This window comes from Stegodyphus dumicola, chromosome 8, assembly GCF_044657685.1.
Source record: "Stegodyphus dumicola isolate Sdum_Otavi_A_Nest chromosome 8, ASM4465768v1".
NCBI classification, from domain to species: Eukaryota; Metazoa; Arthropoda; class Arachnida; order Araneae; family Eresidae; genus Stegodyphus; species Stegodyphus dumicola.
This window is the reverse complement of record NC_140775.1, coordinates 115,166,517-115,186,164: the sequence shown is the minus strand read 5'-3', so window position 1 is coordinate 115,186,164 and position 19,648 is coordinate 115,166,517. Positions and strand designations below refer to the sequence as shown.

The 19,648-nt window shown below is 33.0% G+C and overlaps 1 long non-coding RNA gene across 1 annotated transcript; it reads left to right on the top strand.

Moving 5' to 3' along the window:
* Positions 1–3,938: 3,938 nt before the first annotated feature.
* On the top strand, positions 3,939–10,004 carry LOC146995934 (uncharacterized). The gene is made up of 3 exons (XR_015042704.1): positions 3,939–4,241; positions 6,793–6,882; positions 9,860–10,004. It is a non-coding gene; the product is annotated as an uncharacterized LOC146995934 (long non-coding RNA).
* The last annotated feature ends 9,644 nt before the right edge of the window (positions 10,005–19,648 follow it).

The window sequence follows — 19,648 nt, the reverse complement described above, 5'->3', positions numbered from 1 at the left end:
CAGGTGTCCAAATACTTATTGGTAGTCAGTGTAGATTAGCTAATTGCCCCCCTTCTTGAAAAAAAAAAAAAAAAAAACATATAATTCATAGGACATTTTACAGAATTACAGCTAAACTCAAATTACATACTTTTTAATTTACTTATTTAGTAATAGTTTGACTTATTTTATTGTGATTTTCATTTTTATTTGAATTTCATTTGGCTTCGTGTGCAGGATTTCTTTGTGGCAAAGTATGTGAGAGCTATTCGCATAAGCAGAAGCATGCTTTCATAGAGGACTTTCTAAAAGACACTCACTCGCATCCTCATTATACATGCAGCCAATCTGTTTACCTAGAATTGCAGTCAGGTCAAACTACCAGCTTTGAGGAACTTTACTGCTCAAGCACTGGTGGGCACATTTTTGTTATGATTGAATAAATTTGTGCATTGTATTTTTACATTTTTCTTTGAACAGCTATGGACTTATTTTCTGTTTTTAAGCTGTGATATGGAGACTATTGTGGTGTCATTTTGCAAATGACTTGTATTCATACATGTGCCCCCAATAATACTTGTGTAATTAAAAACTTCCTCAATGCTTATTATGCAAAGTATTCAGTTTAAAAGTGTACCCTTCATAAAAATCATAATTGTACACATTCATAAGACATACCATGTATATATCATACATTCAGGTTTCAGCCTTAGAAGTTCCATTTGGAAAGATGGATTGGAACGAGCCTGTGCGTGAATGCTTCATAACAAGATAGATACTTCATTTACTGAAGAATACTACTGAATTATATAGATATTGAAACTATCAAAGTGGTAGTACAAGAATTGGATCAGAGTATGGAATCATTAATCAAGGGATACTATGTATGGCTTGACAAATCTACTCCATAGATTGATCTTTGCATAAATTCACCTTTGAAAACTGCCAAAAATATTTTTAAAAAAATGGGGGGGGGGAGAACTCTCATGCAATGAAAGGAATGGGTTTTTATTTCTATAGCAGGCTACATTTCCTGACAATAGGTAAATTAAGTACACAAAGTAATGAAATCTTGCATCTTAAAAGGAAACCAGATACTTTTTCTGGTAGTAATGAAGAAAATCTAAAGGTTTTCTAAAATTGCCAGAAGAAAACTTCCAAAAAATATTACTAACTATGTAACTAGTAAAAAAAGGTTGTCATCTTGGTTCGCCTAAACCCCAAGATAGCAGTCAGCCTTCTACAAGTAACCCAGATAATCCTAATAGTTAAGCAGAATTTGTCACCTCAACCTAGTACAGTTTCATGTATCAAATCTCGGAGAAGGCGTGAATGTCATATTCTTTGTGGCATGTAGGCATTTGAATTCAGCTGAAGCAAAAGTTTCCTAGAGCAGCCGATGTTAGAAAAAGATAAATACAAGACCATTGGCTAATGAGTTGCACTTTATTTTGCATACACAATCTTATGCTTTCAAATATATTTTCATTTCAGAGCATGTTTGCCAAAATGGGACCGTCATTTATTACTTAATTATCATTTATTATTTAAAAAAATTCTATTTATTACAGAATTTCAAAATTTTAGTGACCAGTTTATTAATTAAACTTACTTAACTTTTACAAAAGTACTTATTGAGGTATCTCAGGCTACTATAAATCTCAGTATATCATAAATTTTAAGGTATGTATATATCTGAAACTATTAATAAGAAATTAGGCACATTCACATTATGTAAGTAAATTCGTTTCATAAACTTGTTATACAGTCAAAAGTCGTTAATTCGGACACACATGATCCGGAATGATCTATAATCCGGACCTCAAGGCTACAAACTTTGCGCATGCGTCTCGTTGACGCATGCGCGTAAGACCTTTACGGCTGCGAATATGCGTGTGCGCATGCCCAAAATACGTTTACGCATGCGCGTTTAATATATAACGGACGGTATAAGCTAAGCTAAAATTATCTAAATCAGTGAATGTTGCAGATTGCGTTGTTCCTTAATCTTCGAATTGGATCCGGCTTATTATATTTTGCAGACTGTTAGACCAATTTTATAAAAGTAAGCTTGAACTTTCGATTATGTCAAATAGAATTTCCGATATATATTTACTAATATGTAAAGGATCTACAAAGCGAAAGTATGTTTCGAAGTTCATTAAACAAAAAGTGGAATTGCTGCAAAAAATGGATAAAGGCATATCCTTTGTTTACCTAACCATTCCGAAGTCTGTTTATCAATTTCACGCTGCTCTGCGGGGAAAACGTCGCGGCGCGCTATGAATTGGAAGTTTGTCAGCACTATCCCCCATAGCACAAAACATCCTCAGGATGTCCTATTTAAGGCGCAATATCCCGGGACATACTTAGGATGTCCTAAGGATGTTGATTCTCAGATGTCCTGAGGAGATCGTAATTTAACATCCTGAGGATGTCTTATTTAAGTCGCTATGTCCCGGGATATGACAGGATGTCCTGAAGATGTTGATTCTCAGATGTCCTGAGGAGTTCATCAATTTCACATCCTGAGGACATTCATTCTGCATTGTCCGGAGGATTTTCGTTGTCAAACATTTTGAGGATATTTTGTTCTCAAATTTACCAGTTTTAATTTTTTGACATTGCACATCTGAAACTTGCACATTATTTTATTTTTCATATGTATTTTACTAAGTTGTTTCTAAATGCTGTACATTAAAAATATTGATATGATTGATGATTTATTCTTGTTATTTTGTTATTAATTTTAACTGCTATTTTTCTGACGTTTTTAAAAATTTATTTAGTCATGGAAAAGATTTTTTTCAATGGATTAGCATTTTCTAGAATATTTGCAAAATTCTAGATAACATATATTTTTTTTATAAAAAATGTATAAATTACATGTATAATTACTTACAGATTACAAACCCTACTACAAATATAGGTAAAATTAGATATAGATATATTTAATTACGGAAACGAATTTTTTTTTAAATTTGGGTATAGAGACATTAGGTATTTTTTTGGAAGCAGGAAACATGAAAAATTAGCAACTGCCTTCGCCGGGAATCGAAGGACGGACCTCTGGAATACCGGCCCAGTGTGCAGAACCACTACACCACGAAGACACGCTAGGTGTGGTGGTGGTGTATTTAATTATGCCAAAGCACACTAGGGCTATCTGCCTATGGGGAGGGATGTCTTCGTGGAGGACTTTCTAAGGGAAACTGGCTCGTATACACGTTACACGTGGGGAAAACCACGAAAACACCCATGCAGCCAGCCCGTTCGCGGGATTCGAACCTCGGATCGCACTACCAGGGTTCAGCGACTTTACCGCTCGGCCGCTGGTGGGCCGAAGACACGCTAGGAAAGCGGGAGAAATACCTTATATTACTTCTCTTTTTAAAGGCCGACATTTTTTTAAGGGGATCCAATCACTAAATCCTGGGTGTGGATATACCTCATCCAACACCTTTTTAGTTCGGGCGCCACTGTAGAGACATTAGGATTTTTTGGGAAGCCGTAGAGATGAAAAATTAGCAACCGCCTTCGCCGTGAATCGAACCACGGACCTCTGAAATACCGGCCCAGCGTGCAGAACTATTACACCACGAAGGCACGCTAGGAGAGCGGGAGAAATACCTCATAAGGAAAATTTTTTTCCTCTAATTACAGGACAGAAAATGTTTTTCAATCGCGCGATCTGTTATTGATATTGAATTACAGTCGTGCGATAATTTCGCAGTAAAGATACATCTCTGATGACTATCCAAGATTCTAGAAACTTTGGTCTTGTATAGAGATGGTCGTCTTATAGAAATAATGCTTAATATCAATATTTATTTATAATCTCAGAACTATTGGTCACTTTCAGAAGTGGTCGTTTGAGAGGCAATATTCTATATATTTATTTACTGATACTCTCAGATTCCAAAATTTGTTTATATTCTCAGAAATATTGGATGGAAGGTGGTCGTCCCATACATGCAAAATTTTACATTTCATTAAAAATGAATTCGGCATTATTTAACTATTTCCCTATTAATTAATTAATTAGATAAAGAAAAAATTAGGAAATAGTACTGTTTATTACGGAATAATGTAGGAAGTTCTACAGAACTATATTCTTTCGCGTCATTGCACATTGTATCCGGCAAACTACTAGTTCCTCGTATTCTTCCGCAAATCCGTAAACATCTGTCTGATTTGAAACGAAATCCAAAATGGCTGCGCCATGAGGTTAACTTGTATGGATATTTTTTGTTGCATGAAAGGTAAGTTCAGTTGCAATACTTGTATGTTTACTTTTTTTGCTTTTCGAATTTATGTTATTTATGTCATTTTGACAGTTAAATGTTTCACAGCTTTATGAATTCAATTGTTACCATTCTGTCGTGAATTACGTGTATCTCAATGGCTGGCTGTCTTTTCAAATATCTAATTTGACCTGCTATCCAAATGTTTATGATTGAATTTTTTTTAGTCTAGTTTATGCATTCAGTTTCAAAATAATATGTGTGATCAGATTGCTTATTATTTTATTGCAGCAATAAATTTATGTTAAATAGTTTGAACAATTGTACAAAAATAAGAGTTTGCATTGTTTTGTCCAAAATATGTATGGTTGAAACATTATCTTAATCTAATTTGTAATTCAAGTTTTTTTTGGGGGGTACTGTTCTGTTATTGGGACCAGAATCGGAAATGTATGAACCTGTGTTCGTAAGTATGTGCATAGATGTGTATATGTAGACATACAAATATACAAGCATACATAAATACATTTCTGAACCCGGTCCTGATAACAGAACGGTACCTTTTTTTAATCTTTTTTGAATATTTTATAAAAGGATTAAGCATTTTTCAAACTGCATATCATTTTAAGATTCGACTTGCAGGAAGACAAAATATGGTCATTCAATCAAATGCTTATGATTGCTTTTAACATTTTCTCATAAATATTGTTTGCATTTTTATTGTATTTTAGATACTTTAGTTATGTAAAGTGAACATGAAAATATTAGGAAAGCTGAAGAATATGAATAGCTACCATAATACATGTATTTTTTCATCGAGCCCATTGTTTTAGAAACCAATGCACCATTATTATATGCTGGCTTATTTTATAGTTATATGCAGTTTAATTTTATGTTCATGTTACTGTAGTATTGTCATTATAATAAAAGTATTGTCATTATAATAAAAGTATTGATAATTTTTGTTGAATCTTGCAAGTTGCCTAACATTCAGAATTATTACTACCGAATTTTACGGATAGGTTTTTTCGAGTTGACATAATCTGTCTGATAAATAAAATAAACTGGTGTTTAAATTATATGCATTTCTCTTGATGTTTCATTGAAAGTGAGATGGAAATATAAATGCTATCCAGAAAAGTGAATTCTTTTTGCCTGAAATAACAAACTGTACTAAATGATTAATGTTTATATCATTTTAGAAATGTCAATATTAAAGTTTCTCCCCCTTCTCTTCTTTGATTTTGAAATAATTTATAATAAAATAATATATGCATAAGTGTAATTAATGTAAAGTGTCATTCAATAATATAATTTATTTTTACTGATATTTTTATATTTCTTATCTGGGTTTTCTTTTGGTGTTAGAAGGAGGAAGAGACTGTAATGTTTTAATTAAAACATTACAGTCTTTTAAATAACACAGTTACAGTAATGTTTATTGAAGCAATCAGTACTGTGTGATTGCCAGTGATTGAATAATGTTAAAATGCATTGTTCATAAGAAAATTTGCTTATCTTTGTGTTATAGATTTTATTTTGACACAAGCTGAAATTTGAATTATTGGAAGCACTTTGAAAACCCGAATTATTTCCTGAATCATTCATTAAGCCAATATATAACATACAAATTTTCATACAAAATTATTTCTTTGAGCATATTATAAAGAGCTCATTTAATTTTATTATTTGTACAAATTTTAGACAAAAGTAGCATGTAACAGTTAAAGATTTATTGAAGCCTACTTGTTACTTGTGGTAACAAAGAAGTGTGAAAGATATTGCCACATTAGCGAACATGACGATCATTGATGCTTAGTTTAATAATATATTGAGAAATGCTGGGAACTTTCAGAAGTAGACTTTTCGGAAATGATGGGCTTGATAAGAAATTTACATGGTTTTATTATTTATTCTTTAGTTAAGAATGGATTTTAGATGTTCATGTGAAAGAATTCTGTTTATTTATATGTGAAAGAATTTTTAAAGTTTGACATTTAAAAAAATGAATTAATAATATGCAATTATCTTTTTATTATACATATATTACTATATATTTCTAATGCGCTATGTAAATGTCAGTGCTAAACAATTGAGATACTATTGTCAGGGCAATCTTTTCTTATACATGAAAAATTTTGATATTTTCTTATCATCTGCCCTCACAGCTTCAACTTATGCTAAAACAGCAAGAGTATGCACACGATAATAGCAAACTATGAATATGCATACCACACACATGTATTTACATGCTTTATATTTAATCTTTATTTCTGAATAGTATTCCATTGGATGAAAAATATGTGAATATTGACCCAATATATATATTTTTGTGTGTGTGCATCCTAAAATTTCTTGTTTCTTATAAAGTGCTTATTTGAATTACTATTTATGAACAGAGCAGTAGATATGAACCATAAACTAACCATTTTGCCAATTTTCACAGCTTTGCAGATAGTCAGAAAGCACCAAAATTTGTAATAATGTTAAGTTTAAATGAGGTTCTATACTTTTGTGTTAATTTTTCTATTCTATTAATTCTATTACTGTGTTATCAAACTTTCTGCAGGAATTTCAACTGGTTAAGATGTTATTACCATGTGGAGAAAAATTTGGTTTTCAAGCTAGAAAAAATTGCAGCTGAAGGATTTTGTAGAAGGTCAGTCAAACTGGTTTTAGTTAATTATAATTTAATTTTGGGTGAAGAATTCTCAAATTTATTTATCATAAGTGTCTAAAGGTCTTCTAAATTAAATTCTGCTTGTTTTTGAAATTTTTCATGACATTCATTCTTTGATTATTATTTTTTTTTTAAATTTACCAACTTATGTCCAGGCACATAATGCTGCATTTAATGCCATACCTTAAATATTGTAAAATGTTAAAATAATACATTTCACTTAAAAATGTGGTTGTGACAGTACATTTTCTGTTACATTTAATCATATCTATAAACATTGGTATACATCATTTTTCAATAACCTGTATATTATTTTGTGTATTTCTTTTACATCCAAGATCTGGCATATGACTTGCTTTTCAAACTGATAACACGGTGTAATAATGTAATCTAATGGTTAAAGTTTACTATGGAACGGGCCAAATTTAATAAATTATTCTTTGATAGAAATTTATTCATGTGTTCAATGTGTCTCATCTCTTTAAATTGCTAAAGTAAATTTTATGTACTTGCATTTAGGAATTTTGACTGTATCAGAGTAATTTTGTTTCAGTTATTATAACATGCAAGGGGAAAAATTCATTCATAGCTCCGTATTTAAAATTAGTTAATTAAAGTCCTTAATAAAGAGGGACGCTTTGTCGTTTTTAATGTCGATAGAGTTTAATTCAAAAATATGCCACATTAAGGGTTACTTTTTAACCTAATTTAAAATTTTCATTATTTTAACATGTCCAATAATGGTTATTTTAACTCCGATATTGTAATAATATCAAAATTCCTTACTTTTTGATAGGTAATCCAAATGTAAAACAAGAAAAGAAAAAATTAAAATCTAGAAGTATATTTATTTCATACCTCTAACAAATAAAAACAACACAAGCACTTTTTACTGTCTATCTGCATAGTGTGGCATGTCCCATAAGACTGAGATTTGTATGGCCAAATCCATGTTTCAGTTAAAGGAAAATGCATGCACAGTCTTCTGATTTTCCCTTCGATTTAGGATTCTGTATATACTAGCATAAGAAATATATTAGTTAATGCAGTGTTATACATCAATATTTATAGACAATTATTGTGGCTATGTTTATTATAATTTTGTTCACTGTAATGGCTGGAGTGCCTAAACCACCATGCTGTGTAAACAAAACTTAAATCTTAATCTCTGCATACTGCCCCACTAGTGTTTAAACCACTGAAATGGTGATTATGGTAGAACATCTTTGGTAAAAATTTACTCTACTGTAACCCTTGGCGAATCGTTTCTTTTTTTTATATCAAGATCGTCACCTGAGAGGATCGGCACCAATTTCAAGGTGGCCGCTACACAAAACCAAAATAAGAAGTCAAAGACATACACAAACTCTGTGTCCGTGTACACATTGACCTATTAAAACAGAGAACTGCACAAACTGGGCATTGTGCAGTGCTTTAACTTTGTCCATGTACACATTGATCTATTTTCACTTTAAGAAAATCAGAAAGTTAAAAATATCATAGTTACCAGAAAAAATTCGCCACTGTCTTAACACACAGACAACCAAAAATACACAAACAGAGAGGAATAAGTTACCAAAAATACATATTTCCTAACATAAAAACATTAAACAACAAATCTTCTAACAAAAATTAAAACACAGAGACAAAAAAATAAATGAAACGTCATTTTTTTAACATACCTTTTTTTCACATGCATATGTTTAGGCTTATGTTATGCAAATTTTTCGTCTCTTAGTCACCTCAGACATACTCAAACGATGGTACCCACACCAAAATAATAAATAGCATTATCAAAATACAAGACCATACCACTTCCGTGCAACCAAACACAGCAATTGAAAAGAATGGTAAGAACCAAAAACCTGGGACCGTACAAAAGGTTTACTATTAAAAAAAGTAGCCCAAAACTAAATTTATCACAACACGTTGGCAATATTTGCAGAAATAACTCCTTTTTATTGACAAAAAAAATTTTTTTTTTTTTTTTTTTTCCCAAAGGCTACTTTCGCCAACATTATCAACATTAGAAGGTTACCGAAAAACTTATTTGATGCAATGGGCTTCCACATTTCACAAACAACCAATACCACTCTGCGATTTTTTTTCAGACAGAAACCAAGGTATGCCATACAGTAAAGATTAGCCACATCTTCATTTACTACTGTTACAAGTACTTCTTTGGTAAATTTCTGCGGTTAAGTTCAAAAGTTTAAAATTGCATTAACATGATCAGATTCAGAGTCATGGCTAGGGTTTTCAGCGCTCAGGGACAACTGAAGATTTCGTGCCCCCTACTGCTTGCCAAGGATGGAAAACATTTAATTCTAAAATGTTCTAACATCAATTTGGTGCCCCTTGGATTCTGTGCCTGGGGACAGATGCCCCCCCTCTAGCTACGCCCCTGAGCAGATTTTATTTTCTGCACGTAGCTAACAATTACTTATGTGTTGTCAGATAAATGTTACCAGATGCATTTAATTATGTTTTACTTGCCAATCTCACGAGACAAGTTTTTTTTTGCTCCTGCAAGACTTTACTTTGTGTTGCAAAATAAATTCATTCTCACTATTTTTGGACTTGCCTACACATTAAATTTAAAATAGTTTTATGAATAGGTAAGATGTGATTATCATAATTTTGTTTCTCTCTTTATCTTGGCAACTTTATATGTTGATTCAGTATCCAGGTTACCTACCAGTGGCTGATTGATAAAACTGCTCATATGTTCAGCTGGTGGTTTGAGTTTATTTTCTGACATAAAAAATTTTAAAAGGCATCCCCCATGTTTATTTTACTATAATCGAAAAATCAAATAATTGCTACTCTGTTTATAGGTACTAAATGTTAAAATATTTTAAATGCTTCCTTTAATTTGCATTCTAATAGTCATTTGTTTAAATTTAATTATGAATTATATTCACATATAGTAATTGTGAGTGTTTTTTTATTTTAGGTGCTGTGAAAGGCAATGACAGAGATCCAATTTATCAAGAGTTCTTATATACTACATAAGAATACATGGATATAAGATTGTTTTTCATGAATTCAAATAAAATGTGATAAATTTGATTAATAAAAACTATTTTGAATTTTGAAAAGTGTTTTTCCTCTGTTAATCATAATATAGTGCCATAAATTTCTGAATGTGTTTATTTTTCATTCAAATAAATAGCTTTACAAAAATTTGTCATATTAATAGATATTGCATAATTTAGCATTATTATAAACATTTATTATAGCAGATTTAGCTGAACTACGTTTTTAGTCTCTCTGCAGATGAAGTCACAAAGGTAAGTGGTTAGATATTTTTCTGTATTCCCCATTAAGTAATTTTATCTAATAAATTACCATTACTTATATACTAAAGGTGAAAGAATAAGCTTTCCTTGAAGATACAAAAATTTGCAGATATTTCAAAAAAATGGTATACGTAAAAAAGTTCTTAAATTGCCACATATGCAAAACTGAAAATGTTATATATGAAATAGTTCAGAAATATAAATATTTTCACTATTTTTTAACTATAATTCACTGCATTTGTTATATATAATCACAGTTTAAGGTAGCAGTGCTTTTCTCACTGTGATTTCTCATGTATTTTGATTCATAAATACACGTACATAAATCCACGTATTTTGATTTCTCTTTTGAGACCGAATAAAAAATGAACTAAACATTCTCGTTGACATTGAGAGTTGAATAAAAGCTCACCTCAAAATAAAATGAATTAATAAATTTATGGAAAATTTTACATAGCATATATTGAGCAGAAAGTGTAAACTGAATATACTTAATGGAATTAATAATTGGTAGAGTTTATTGCAGAATAAAATGCCTTAATTGCATGGTAAACAGTAGATCTTTTGAAGTTTTTCTATGTTGCGTAAAATGCAGATTTAAATTTTTGATATTGATTGTCATATAAATGGCAATTACTGTTTTATTTTGCTCTGAAATGAATGGTTAGTAATAAAATTCTGGATGAGACAACCTTTAACATGCGCTAGAATTTACAAAGTTTAATTTGGTGCTGATTTCAATGGGTAAATTTCATTTTACTGAATTTTGCGTAAAATAATACCAATGAACCATTGCAAATTATATTCAGAACTTTTTTTTTAATCTAAAAGGGCTATTAGTTTTGAAATGTGACTTCATATCGTCAGTCGTAAACTTGTTTCGCTTTTCATTCAAGTCTTGCCATTTGGCAAAATTTAACAAATTTACGTTTAAAATCTAATATATTATTGACTAACAAGCCAAGCTATTTAAAAGCATTACACACAGTTCTTAACAATGCTTTTTTTAATTTTTAATCTGATTGATTTAAAATGCATTTAATTCATGATATATCTAATTGAAAACATTTTAATATTTCTACATAATTACATGATATATTTCTTCATTTTTCAAATATATAGAAGATATATAACTTTCTGGTGTCAGTATCTTATAAAATGTTTTGCTATTTCCACTGCCCAATCTGTATTGATAATCTATGCATTCATAAACTTTTAGCCTCTTTGAGTGACTGCTAAAATCTGAGGCCTTTCAGATGTTTTTTTGATTTGTGTGAGCAGAAAGATAGAATTTTAGAAGAGCTTCTTGAGTTACCTTTTGAATGATATAAAGAATTGTTAACATAATGTCAAATTTTTACAACTAAATATTAAATATATAAAAAAGCCTGCAGCATTCTCATGTTACGAAAACATATTTATTTATTCTGAGGCTAGGAATTGATTTAGTTTTAAAAATACAATTTATTCCTTTTAACAATTTCCCAACAATGTCATCAAAACACTAAAAATTCCTTACATGTTTTAAAGAAAGATGATTCATTTATGTAAAGATTATTAAATGGCTAATTTTATTATTCAATTTTTAATACAAATTAACTGAAATTAGAAACTGATTTTGTAAAATAATTTAATTATGAATAATTCAATTTGGGGGCTATTGGATGTTTAAAAATGATCAAAAGATTTTTAATATCTTAAAAATAAAAGCAAAATTTTCAGTTTTAATATTTTGTATTAATAATTCACTTTAATTTCCTTGCTCAGTTTTAATATATTCACAAATTCAGATTTAAAACCAAAATAAGTTGTATAAATATTTTCAACATTTCTGATTTTTCCATAGTAACCATAATAGAAGGATTTGAGACTATCTTTGTAAAAAAAAGTAGGTTTTAGATCATCACACCTTCACATACTTTCACTGGAATTTTCCTCTGTATATATACTGGGATGTGACACTAAGCAGTTGAGAGTATGTATTTAAGAGGTTAAAGGGATATTGTAACTAGTGTTTCAAATCCTGATAACATCCCATACGCTGTCGGTGGGACGTAGATAGGATGTCCTAAGGATATACTGGGATGTGACATTAAGCGCTCAGGAGGATGAGTTTAGGAGGAAATTGGGATATTACGGGATGTCCTGAGGATGTGTAGTAAGTAGGACTTTAAATCCTAATAACATCCCATACGCTGTCGATGGGACATAGATAGGATGTTTTTAGGATATAATGGGATGTGCTTAGGAGGTTTGTGGGATGTCCTGAGGATGTAGTAAGTAGGAGTTCATATCCTAATAACATCCCGCATGCTGTCGATGGGACTTGGTTAGGATGTCCTGAGGATATCCCGGGATGTGACATTAAGCACTCGGGAGGAGGTGTTTAGGAGGTTCGCGGGATGTCCTGAGGATGTGCGCATATCCCGCGAGCAACATCCTTGGGATATCCCAAGGATGTTTCTGTGCTATGTGGGATCCTTATCTTCAGGGCAGATGTTTTTATTTTATTTGGCTTATAATTCCTTATTAAATGTAGTATTTCATCTCGATGTACTCCGTCTTTGATATGATTTAAATCAAATTCCTCGCCATTATAATTCGCTTCCGATAGCGAAGAAAGTAAAGTAAACAAATAAATATTAAGCTTTTTTTTTTTTTTTTTTTTTTTTTTTTTTTTTTTTTTTTTGTAAATTTTGATACCCTTTAGATCATAATTGTTCTTTATTTCATAAATTACGGTTTCATATTTTTAATTTTATAATTTCTACATGCCATCTTACCAGATTTAAACTGATGATCGATAATCCGGAATCGCCGAAGTCCTGACGAGTCCGCATTAACGACTTTTAACTGTACTTTTAATATATTAGAGGTATTTTGAACTGTGAGTTGGTTTAGTTGATTATTGCAAAGCAAACTAGGTTACTCTTTCTAAGGTGAGGATGCCTTCGTGGAGGACTTTCTCGGGGAAACTAGTTCATACACATGGTACAGGTTGGGAAAACCATGAAAACACCCATGCAGCCAACCCAATTCTTCTGAAATCGAATAGGAACTGCCCGTATTCAGTGACTTTTTACCACTGCTTTATCATAATTGATGACACTTTTGTATGTCTTGCATTAAACTCTTATTTAAAATTCTTTTACCGTAAATGCAAAATTCAAGGAGGGGAAAAAACTATCTCTTTCAAAAACATTGAGATTAATAGTTTTAGAAATTTTTATAATACCAAGAGTAATTTCTTGTAAATAGTTATTCAGAATACCAAGAGTAGTAAATTACAAATCACAATGTTATATGGAGAAGGGAATGAACTTCTAAAATAAAATGCGTTATAGATAGAACCATTGTACAGTATAGATTATCTTGTATAAATAAAGCAACAAGAAGAAGAAAGTTCAGAAGGCTTTCAACTTTACGTGTCAGTCTTGAAAAACATTCTACAAAAGGATGAGAAGTTTTACACTGAATTTTGACCATGTGGTTTAATGTTTTATTAATCATAAGCATATGCATTTCAAGTGCTATCTGCCTAGAACAAGATGCTTTTTAGCACCAAAACCATGGCAGCAGTTCAATTGAAAGCATCTTTAAATCTTCCATAGATTTAAAGATGAAATTATATAACTTTTTCTAAAATTATTTACATGCACAGTGTGTAAAATTTAAAACAATTTAATGCCTTACTTTCAGATTTATAGGCATCTTTATCAAGAACTGCAAAAGAGGTTAATTTGATTGTCCTATCAATGCAAAACTGAAGTGTTATAGCAAATAAGAAAAATATTGTAAATAATCTTTATTACAAAAAGAAGATAGAATTTATGTAGCTAAAGTATTTTTCATAAACAGCTGAATGACACTGAAAAAAAGATCTGTCTTAATACCGGAGAAATCGCACTTGTGTCCCTGGTATTTAATGAATAATAAGAGGAAAGTTAAGCATTTAGATAGTGAAGGAATTATTTAATGTAGGAGAAACCAATTCATTAAGCATAATTCTAACATTATTTTGATAACATTTATGAAATCAGCCTGTAAAAATGCTCTACTCTAGCTATAAGATATGTAGCAGTCTATGTAAGATTTTATTAGAAAGACACACAAATAAAGGTCATTATTGGTTTTTGTGGTTTCCTCATGGGTAACGTAAATATGCGCCTGTTCATCTTAATGAGTCCTCCATGAAAGCATCGTTCCTCTTAAGCAGATACCCCTTGTAAACATAACCATCCATATTCAATAAATTTAACCTACAATTTCAGTTGCATTTCTGTAACATATAAAACGACACACCAAAAAGGAGTTATCTGAATGAGACGAAAATCTGTAGATGGATTGAAAACGAAACTAGTATGATAGGAATTAAATTTTTTATTTAGGAAATACGGCTACAAAAGCAAAATAAATAATGTAATGGCCCACCTTTAGCCCTAATGCAAGCTCTAATCCGGTTAGGCATTGACTCGTACAGTTGGCGGATGTGCTCCTGGAGGATTCCTTGGCATATACTTTCAAACCGGCAAGTTAGATCGGCGCCATCCAGGTAGGGTCGGACATGGCTCCTCAGAGCCCAAATGTGCTCAGTTGGGGAGAGATTTGGCGATCTCGCTGGCTAGGGAAGTGTTGGAGACGCACGAAAACAATTAGTAGAAAGGCATGCCGTGTGCGTCCGAGCATTACCCTGCTGAAACGTAAGCCCAGAGTTCCGCGAAAGGAAGGGCTAGAATCTAGATAGTGAAGGAAGAATCTAGAAGTGCTACCGTGCTATAAGGGTGCCACACCAAACGAAGCCGGCTGTCAAATGAAATGGCACCCCATACCATAGCTCCTGGTTGTCTCGTTGACAATATCCAGATGAGTATGCATTGCTGTTCTGAACGTCTCCAGACATGTCTTCGCTAGTCGTCGGAACTCACTTCGAAGCAGGACTCATCCCTGAAACAGTTATATTCCAGTCTGTTAGATCCCAGGTTGAATACCTCCGGCACCGCTGCAAACATGCTTAAATGTGTGCAATGACTATGGATAGCCGGCGCAATGCCTTCTGGGACTTCAACCCCCGTTTCCAGAGTCTCATTATCACTTGTCATTGCACTGATGTTCCGGCTATACGTCGGATTAAAGCATCAGAGGCTGAGGTTGTGAACGTGTTTGGACGATCACTTTGTCCTTGCGTTCTGCCGTCGCTTTTGCTCGACCGTTACATTCTTGACACTCTCTACAACCATGGTTCACCCATTCCTGTCAACATCATAGAATGGTCACATTTCTCGGATCCAAATATCTAGCTATCCTGCGGCCACCCTCATTCCTTTATTCTTAAATAGTGACATCTGCTCATACTTTTGACGAACCCATCTACGAGACGTTGGTACAGTCCACCTAGATCGACGGACCCATACTCGCGTGGAAGTTATGCATTATCAGTGGAATATCTTCCGTTTTATGTACCATCCGTCCATAGCTTAATTGGCAGAGCAGTGGAGTGTAGAAGTGTTGGCACAGCTATTCATTTCATCTGGATGCTCCGCTGGAGCTCCATAGCTTGTCAATTATTCAACACTAAATGTTAATCATTTCCATATTTCGTCGTAAGGTATAGCCACGCGCCATTTCTACCTATTTGGATAACTTCTCAATGAGTCGATTTCTATGTTATAGGCTGTATATATACCTGTATGTACGTACGATAGATTTCAATTTATTTGCAACAGTATTTATTTGTCAGCTGATAACATTACGCTACTGCCTATTAAAATTGCATCATCATGAAGGCGACATGCAATAAATGTCAAATTTGCATTAACCCCAATTACTGCATCCTGGATATAAGAACAATTAGCATTCCAGCGCATGCGCGCAAAGCATGTATGAGTAATACCATCTGCATTGCATATAAATGGGGGAAAAATTGAACAACGGGTTTTTCATTTAGAAATCGTATTTAAGCGTTAGTTGCTCGGATTAAGATTATATTGCGCCCCCTATAAAAAGAAGAAACTCTTACTATAATGGGTTGGAATTCGACCACGGCAAGATCGTGGACTCTTTGGTCTACGATTCATTCTTCCGCGACATTGCTGTTCGTTGTTAGTCGGGATCACATGACTGTAAGGCGAATATGAGATCAATGGCTCCATATTGAACGCCATACAAAATCTCCGCGGCCTTGGGGCATTAAAACCCGAGAGAAGGTTGCGGGTATTGAGATGACGTCTGCAGCACCACGGACAGTCAGCACGGTGACCACTGTTGCTGCTTCTCATGACGCTACAACAGAGATAAGTGCACCTACAATGGACGTCATCGACGACACTGGGCACAGGAGTGCACCATATCGTGATTCAAACGAAACCTATTCTGCGTACAGCATGAGAACGAACGCATCCGTGTATGGAGGCATACAGGAGAATGAACGTTGCCAGCTTGCATTCGTGAAAGTCATACGGACTTAGCACCTGGCGTGTTGGCATGAGGTGCCATTCCACCTTCATCCTGGTCACCTCTTGTTCCCATAACCGGTAATGTGGGCAAATGTCGTTACATTTGTGATGTCTTAATGCCCGTGCCCTGTATTTAAGGCCTGCTTGACGCCATCTTTCAACAAGATGATGCACGAACTTATGCTGCCTGTGCTGCCCTGAAGTTCTTTGAGACATAATGTTTCCGAGTGTTGCCCTGATCAGCACATTCTCCAGGCCTCTCCCTCATTGAGAACATCTTATCAAGGGTTGCCGGGAGATTGCCATGACATCACTAGCCAGGAAATAGAACTAAAGCTGCATGGAATGAAGTACCTGTATCAGCTTAGTTCAATTAGATGTTCAACCGGATTACAGATGTTACTGGCTGCCAGATGTGTCAGCTTTGTGTACTGAATTCCGCATGTTATGAACACCAAACCACTTGTTAATTTAATCATATCTTCCTCTAATTATATTAATAAATACAATACATACGATAAATATGATTCTGTTATTTGCTTTGCTTCCTGGTATAGAAATTTTAATGACCAGCGCCGTATTTGTTATCTTCTTATGAATCTGTACTACAATCTAATTTTTTGAACCGTCGATATTTGCATCTTTATATCAGAATCTATCTCATATTGAAGTCCAGTTCTGTTAAGTGCAGTGCGTGCATGCAAAAAGGCCACCAGATCCCTAGTACGACCTATAGTGTATTTTAAGGAATAAAATCCAAACACTTGGTTATGTATGAATTTGGTGTTTCTGTGCTGTTGGTATGTATAGGGCTGCCCAGGCGATATGATGGTTAATGACGCTGAATGCCGTAGTAAAGGGTCTGGGTTCGAATCCCGAAGAAGGCGTAGCTATTGGTAAACTTATAATATCTTCACATTATAAGCAACCATGTGCGTGGATGTTTGTCAGCTTATAATGTAAAGCTATTATAAATTTACAATCATCCATGCTTTCTTCATGCGTGAAGCAAGCGAGCACTCAAAACACAAAGCCAGCCGAAATTCTCCCGAGAAGCTGATAGTAGAGGAATAAAAGTTGGAAGACCCTCGGAACACCCGCAGGGCCATCTTCCATTAAAAACTGAGATGCAGCTTACTAGTTAACAAGACTCAGCAGTGCACAATGTACTTTCGGGAATGGACGGGTGCTTACCAATTAACTTAACCTACAACTGTCTTTTCCATTTGGGATGTTATGAATGAAACTTCTATATGATAGAGTATGTGAAAAGATTTATTTCCATAAAAGAGTGTTTTTAAAGTTAATAGTCCTCAAATAATATTAAAAATGATTATTAACGGAAACATACACAGATAGTGAGATATACCTAAATTTATTTACAACCTCTCCTGTATTCCCGAAAATTCTTATAAATGCTGTTAGTACAGGAGGTTTTCAAAGCTAAAAATTAAGAGCAACATAAATAAATGTAAAGCGGGGGGGGGGGAATCCAAAATGATTTATGTAGTTTTTTTGTGGTCAGTACAAAATCTTAATTCAAAGTGAATTAGTTTCAACGTTGTTTGACTGATTGATAAATAGCGTTCTAAAATAATATTGGCTGGTTAAGTTTTGAATTACAAAACATCACCAGCATTATATAGAGAGACATTACTAGAAATGTGTATGTAGGAAGTCACTTGACATGGATTAATAGAGGAATGACGCAGTCCAGAGAGGTTTATTATAAGCAATTACTATTTTTAGTAGAGAAACTGAAAATACACTAAATTAAAATGATGAGTTAAGGGCAAAACAAATTTAAATTAGAATCTTGATTTACATAGTTTTTAATCTATCAATCTCTAGATATACACTTAACAATATACAAAAAACATTAAAAAATTAATATTCTATTTTCTGAGATATTTTTTAAATATATATGCGGAAAAAGACTTTAATATTTATAGTTCAGATTTCAGACACAAACTGTCTGCCTAAAGAGATATGGATTTATTAAGTTATGGAAAAGTATGCTAGTGTATATTCCTTGATGGAATAATGCTGTTAAGGAGGATTTTCTGACGGAAACTGTCTTGTACTCATGTTATGCAAGGGAGAATCTATGAAAACATGCATGCAGCCATCTGTTCCCTGGGAATTGAACTTGGACCGAACTATCAGTGCTCAGCTGTCTTACCTGCTGGGCTGTGAAGGAAAAAAGATGCCTTCATGGATAACTTTCTATGAAGAACTGCCTCTGTTCATGTTATATATAGGGAAAACCACGGCAGCATCCATGGTGCAAATTTGCTCACCATAATTTGGAGTTTGTCTAACTATCAATGTTCAGCAGTCTTACCCACCAGATTCCATGGTAGGCTGTATATATTACAGATTACAGATACAGTTGTTAATCACATTTATGGATTTTATGCCATCTCAGTGTGTTCCCTATGTTTCATTCCTTTCCAGTGTGTATGATTTCAAACATGAAAGCAAGATTTCAATATGCAAGCAATAAAAAAATTTTAATACATAGCACTAATGCTGTTATATGAGAAAATAAAGCAAAGATTATACAAAATTCCGGAAAAAAAATTCATATGGCAGTAAACTACGTAACACATTTCACAAGTGACAAGTGTATTGTTTTCAGAGATTGTTTAAAGAATCTACCTCGTAATAAAAATTTTTTCAATTTGTGTGAAAACTGTCACTAAATTTAGTTTGGTAATGACACAAGATTTTCAATGTATTTTGATAATATTAAAGAACTTTGTTGTTCTGCATGTGATAGGATACAAAATCAAAATGTTCATGTTATGTCTGAAGGCATGACACTCACACATACAGGCAATAGTTAAAAGAGACAGAATAGTTTTAATTCTAAAAAAAAAAAAAAAAAAAAAAAAAAAAAAAAGGTGATAATTCCTTATTAATACCATAGACTTGAGCCACAGTTATATGGCAAAACTGTTGTTAATAGATATTTTTTTACTAGATTAG